This window comes from Pleurodeles waltl, chromosome 5 (assembly GCF_031143425.1).
Source record: "Pleurodeles waltl isolate 20211129_DDA chromosome 5, aPleWal1.hap1.20221129, whole genome shotgun sequence".
Lineage (NCBI taxonomy): Eukaryota > Metazoa > Chordata > Amphibia > Caudata > Salamandridae > Pleurodeles > Pleurodeles waltl.
In genome coordinates, this window is record NC_090444.1 from 542017738 (window position 1) to 542024178 (window position 6441).

Genomic DNA, 6441 nt, shown 5'->3' on the forward strand with positions numbered 1-6441 from the left:
CCTTGTTGATTCCTGTGTAGAGTGTGTTGCCATAGTCAAGTTTGCTTGTAATGAGGGTCTGTGTAGTCATTTTGCTGGTGTCTTTGGTCGTCATTTGATGGTCTTTCATAGCATCCTCAGGGTGTAGAAGCAGGTGGACGTCACCCTTTTACCTATGTTGTCATGTCGAGCTTGTCCTCCAGGACGATTCCTAAAATTCTGGTGTGGGTAGTAGAGGTAGGTGTGGGGCAAAAGTCTGATGCCCATCAGGTAGAGCCCACAGCAGTGGATTTTCTTCCGAACATCACCACTTCAGTTTTGTCTGTGTTGAGTTTCAGGCAGTTGGATCTCATCCAGGTGGCTACCGAGGCCCTACAGGTGGCAAAGTTGATTTTTCTTGGTGGGGTCTTGTCCGGTAAGGAGAGTATCAGTTGGATGTCCTCTGTGCAGAAAAGAATGTTGCTGCAGTGTGATCTGATGAGGTTAGCCAGTCTAATCATGTAGATTTTGAATAAGGTCAGACTGAGGGAAGGTCTTTTGGGAACTCAACAGGTAAGATTCTTGGCTTCAAATGTGGAATGTTCTAGAATGACCAGTCCCACCAATTGGGATCATGTACTTTGCAAAGATGTTTGTGAAAGAGGCTAATGAGAGGAACCCTTACATCTACCTGACCGTGTACCAGAAAAACAATTTAGCACATGTCCCAGTACCATTGCAGGTCACAGTGCAGCTGCTTCACATCTCTTTCACAACACGGCTACAGATCATACACTCCAATATTGCATTCCCACTTCTGCACACTTCTATTCATGGACCAGGGGGTGAAAAGGCTGCTTCTGTGGGCCAGCACAATGGCACTTGATTTGCCACACGTGGAAGGGGAAATTATCAATGCCAACCCCTGGTACCTATCCATTATAGCAAAGTTACTAGAGGATCCAGCAGCACTGGTGGACTACTCAAAAAGACAGTGTCACACACTAAGTAGAAAAGGAGGCAGTGACCAACTAGTATTCACCAATTGAACTAAAGACCACCTGCAGGACAAGAGAGGAAAATATTCCTGCCATAGCCTCTGTTCAGACTTGAGCACATGCATTCTGAAAATCACCAACATAACCGTCTCGCACCACCTGCTGTCAGTCCATCCATTAACCAACAAAAGATAGGCAACCAAAATACAATGACAACTACTTGTAAGACTTAGCAGTAGAGCCAGAGGTAAGATGAATGCATGTGCATCAGAGTCTATGTCCCTAGGTTTCCCAAAAGCTTTCCCGACACATTACCATCCCAGCTGCTTTACACAGCATGGAATTCATGGCAATAAGGATCACTGACAAAGGTTGAGATGCTTACAAGCAACTCACAGACCCACTGAATGCCAAATTCATCCTTCTACTATAAGGAAGACTAGCTTTAGGATACTGGTTTTGGAGGTGGCCCAGGAGAAGATCTCAGAAATTTGTCAAAATGTTTCTTGGTTCTTTGTAATCTGTCTTTGGGATTTAAGAATGATTCGAGGAGCAACGATCCTTCTTCAATGCATCCTTTGAACAAATACCACAAACTGTCACAAGATTCAGCATGGTAAAGAGGCTCAGAATTCTTCAGGCAGCATCGGGCCACATATGCCATCAAATATCCAGATTAGTGTTCATGTCCTGACACCATCAGGTTAAGTATAAGCTCGAGTGATGATGTCCTGTTGCAGCCTGCATTGTATGCCCAGTTTGTCTTTCGATGTCCTGCTGAGTGACTGCAAAAGAGATCTACTGTTGTGTCCTGTTTGTTTATTTTGTTTTCTCTGTTGGACTCTCAGATTGTTTTTTAGAAGGTATAGAGTGCCCATGTGGAGATGTCACGCTACTGATCCTTCTCCTAGAGGACTGTTCTTCACACTTGTCCACATCCATTCACTACCTGTGTTGGAGGTCATGTGGTCAGGCTAATACATAGGAGAATTTGGCATCTGCCCTTGCTACAAGTTTTAATGTAGAGGCTTGTGCCACATAAGGTTCTTCAAGGTCTGAACTAAATAACATTTAAAGTCAACCACAGCAGAGTTTAGCCTGTAGCTTGCTCTTCAGTGCTGGTCGATCTTGACCAGTGGCAAACCTGTGCTGTCTCATGCTTTTTTGCACATGCAAATGTGGACAAAGCCCTTTTCAGGCAAATCCCAAATGAATAAATCTATCATCAAGGAAAGCCCTTGCCAGTCTGCTCTCCCACTCATTTATGACTCCATTGACTAGTGAAAAACAGTTCTCTGGGAAGAAACTACAAATCCCAACCTACTCATTTGCAATTCTGGGAGCTATCTCATCGCCCAACTCACCCTGCAAAATCAAATTAATATATTTTCGTTAAAATATTTATTCAATACTACCTAATCTTTAGCTAAGCTTAAATTTGTTTTGTACACTACCCCGGAGCTGTCCATAAGCAACTAAACAATCTGTCTTATTCTCCTATTAAAATTGAGGTATGTCATTACTACTTATCCACGACCCACCTGTAATATTCTTTGCAGATGTCACAGTGCTTGTTGCCATGCCAAAATATTTAGTTAAATGCATCTCGCAGGCTGAGCTCGACTACCACTTAAACAGATAAAGGGTAGACAAGCTTTCCACCATAAATTCTTCTGATCTTCCTACTAGGCTAATAAGTGTATGGCCGAATGTTTAATTATTGCACTGCTGGAGTTCAGGAGAACGGAAATCTATGTACACTGCATTCAATAGGACAAATCTAAATCTTAAAGTGACTAATTATTAAACTGGTTAAATACGATTTTGCAGGAAATAACTCTATATTTGTGTGTGTTTGTTCACAAAACACATTTCCTGTTTATTTTACATTATCGACAACTGGAAGATCTATTTACTTTTTTTAATTTTAAGAATGAGAACAAAAACAGTGATTCAGTGACAAATTATTGGAATAGGAGACTTCTCTTATCTGACATACATGTAAGTGATATTTCAAGTCAAAAGCATTCTGTATCAAGTAACGATAACTCAACCACGTAAGTAAAAAAAATAGTGCAGAGTATAAAAATACAGTTAACATGTCAGATAGGCAGTCAGTAAGTTAGTAAAAATCAAAGGAACGGGCACACATTCCAAATCAGTAGCTTTGTGTAAAATATAAGTGTGGACTCCACAAAGCCTCAAACAGAGAAAAAAACTATTACACAGATCCCCTAATCTAATACTAGAGCAGAGAGACATCAATCTGTATTACTTGTGAAACCTATCAATATATCATGTTTTGGATCATGTTTCTTATCGTCATCTTATACCAATTCAGACTGTCTAGAGTTTGCTATGCAAATATTGTTAGTCGGTGAGATACTGAGGACGGGAAGCCCAGGAGCAGACTCCATATCTTTAACTGAATCTTCTTATAGAGCATCAAGCTGACGTACCAGTTGTCTTTAGGAAAATAGACTGATTAGCACTGGTAAGGAGAGGTCACAATCAGGACGTGAACTGTAGTTGAGATCCAATAATGCCCAAACAACTGGCCTCTAAGATGGTAATTCAGATTTGTGAACAATATATGGCACACATGTGCTAGTCCTAGCTCAAGTAGCAAGGGTTTCCTCCCAAAAATATATGTGTCTTGTATGCAATAGAACCAAAACAATGATAAACTTTAAAAGTAGAATCCTTTGTGGCCATCTTGTGATGAACTGCGGACAGGGGAAAAGCTGATGGTTTGTCCCAATCAAATATTTTACCTTCAAACATTGAAAACATTTCTGGAAGTATAAAAATGGTCAGCAAGACAAGACCCCAAGAAGGACTTCATGAGGTCACTGAATCAGTTGAGTAGTCCCACTTTAGCTGCAAACGTCACACTAAAAAGCTCAGCAGAAAAACTGCAAAAATTAAGTAGCTGAGGTTACATTTTTTTAATGTATGCTTGGCCTAACAGGACTATTTGGCATGTCACTTCAGCTGCTTTGAAGACTTAGGTCCTAATTTAGAGTGCGGTGGAGTAGTCTGTTTGTGAATCTAATGTTCCCCTCACCCTATTTGGAGCCAGATAGACCATCAAGTTTCCACTGGCAGTGTTCCCCCTGGCTCTGCCAGAAGAAATCTTACACCAGAGGCTGGACGGATTGGAGCCATCACTGTTTTCCTTTTCAGGACTGCCAGGGGAAGCGCGGTGGTCCCGAGCAGGGAAAATGAAAAGTTCCCCTGACACTCTAGGATAAACTCGCAGGATGTCAGAGTCATTAGTATTAGTTTTTCAAAAACAAACTCCCCCAGTGGAAGTTTTTGTTTGTAAAACAAAGATGTTTGCTGAGCACCCACTATGTTTCATGTGGCTGCGCAGCAAACCTTTAATGCCTTCAGAGGAGCCACAGGAACAGAAGCACCTTTGAAGGCACAGAGATTTCTGAACATGACGGATGGTAGGTAGCCCAGCATGCTGGAGGAGGTAATGATCTTCAGCATCCTGGTGATGGCAGGGCTCCCCAAACTCTAAATGATGCTCTTAATTCCCAATTCTATGTAATGTTGTTTATATGCAGTGTCCAAGGCCTAAACTTGCCTTTAACTAAGTGAGAAAGCATTGACCCCACAGATGGGTCTGGATCTAAGACACAACATATTGTTCTAGGGTGGAGGCAGGGTGTATGAACTTTTTATGTACCTCTTCAATGCTTGGAGGGCACTTTAAAAAATAAAGCAATTCACTGAATAACTATCAAAATCAAAGCACATCCGTTCTCATCCTGTAATCAAAACAGACAAAGACAAAGATCAAAAGCAAAGTTATACATTTCATTTTGCATTTCATCTTACTAACACCATGCCATCTATCAGTGGTAAAATATGATGGCAGTTTTCAACAATAAGCAGTGAGTTTTTTTTAGTATTACTCAGGGCCTCAATATGAATCCCCTATTAATTCCAAAGAGGCTGAAATTATTGGCCACAACAGAATTACAAGGTCAGCGGACCTCAAGTGTTTCACCCAGGAGAACCAGGTGGTGTCTCTGGGTGCAATTGCAGGATGAAAGTAGGAATAAACAGGAAATTGGGAATGGAATTAGAAATCCTAAGGGTAAATTCCCTTTTATAAGGGTTCACTCAGGGTCCAACTTGTAATCAGCCGATAAGTCCACCTTGCTCAAATTATGGATAACCCAAGAATTGGTGACTGTGGGGAGAAGGTAAGACAAATTAACCAGCTTTTTTGAAGGCCTTCTCTAATGAGAACCTCAGAAGTATAATAGGTGTTAGAAATGGAGTCTCTGGTTGGCAAAGGTATGCACCCTGTCTAAGTAGGGACCACAATCCTAGCCAGGGTAAGCCAGTTACACACCATACATTAACCTGTGCTCGTCCTCCAGTAACTTGGCACAGAGCAGACAGGCTTAAGTTAAAAGGCAATGTGTAAAGTATTTGTGCAAAACCTCAAATAGTAAAACAGTGAAAATACCACAAAAAGACTCCACACAAAGTTAAAAAACAGATTATGGCCCTCATTCTGACCCTGGCGGTCAAAGACCGCCAGGGCGGAGGACCGCGGGAGCACCGCCGACAGGCCGGCGGTGCTCCAATGGGGATTCCGACCGCGGCGGTAAAGCCGCGGTCGGACCGGCACCACTGGCGGGCTCCCGCCAGTGTACCGCCGCCCCATTGAATCCTCCACGGCGGCGCAGCTTGCTGCACCGCCGCGGGGATTCCGACCCCCCCTACCGCCATCCAGATCCCGGCGGTCCGACCGCCGGGATCCGGATGGCGGTAGGGGGGGTCGCGGGGCCCCTGGGGGCCCCTGCAGTGCCCATGCCACTGGCATGGGCATTGCAGGGGCCCCCGTAAGAGGGCCCCTACATGTATTTCACTGTCTGCTGCGCAGACAGTGAAATACGCGACGGGTGCAACTGCACCCGTCGCACAGCTTCCACTCCGCCGGCTCGATTCCGAGCCGGCTTCATCGTGGAAGCCTCTTTCCCGCTGGGCTGGCGGGCGGTCTGAAGGCGACCGCCCGCCAGCCCAGCGGGAAAGTCAGAATTACCGCCGCGGTCTTTCGACCGCGGAACGGTAACCTGACGGCGGGACTTTGGCGGGCGGCCTCCGCCGCCCGCCAAGGTCAGAATGAGGGCCTATATCTTTATGAACAAAACAATACCAAAACAACAAAAATCTGATAAGTAGAAGGCAAGATATTAATTTTTAAATAATATCTGCAAATGTAGTGCTTGGAAACTTAAAGCACCAGCAGGGGTATCTGGTCACGCTAGACTGGTGTAAATCCAAAAGTAAAGGCCGACTATGATAAAGCATGAGCTGGCTACAGGGACCAACCTTGTCCCACTGACAGAGTACTTGTAATGGGGGTTGCATCACTGGTGAGCATCCTATGAGAGGAGTAGGGTGCTGATGCGAAGATGAAGTGTTGGTTCCAATTTACTCAGTCTGCGATGCGTCCTTA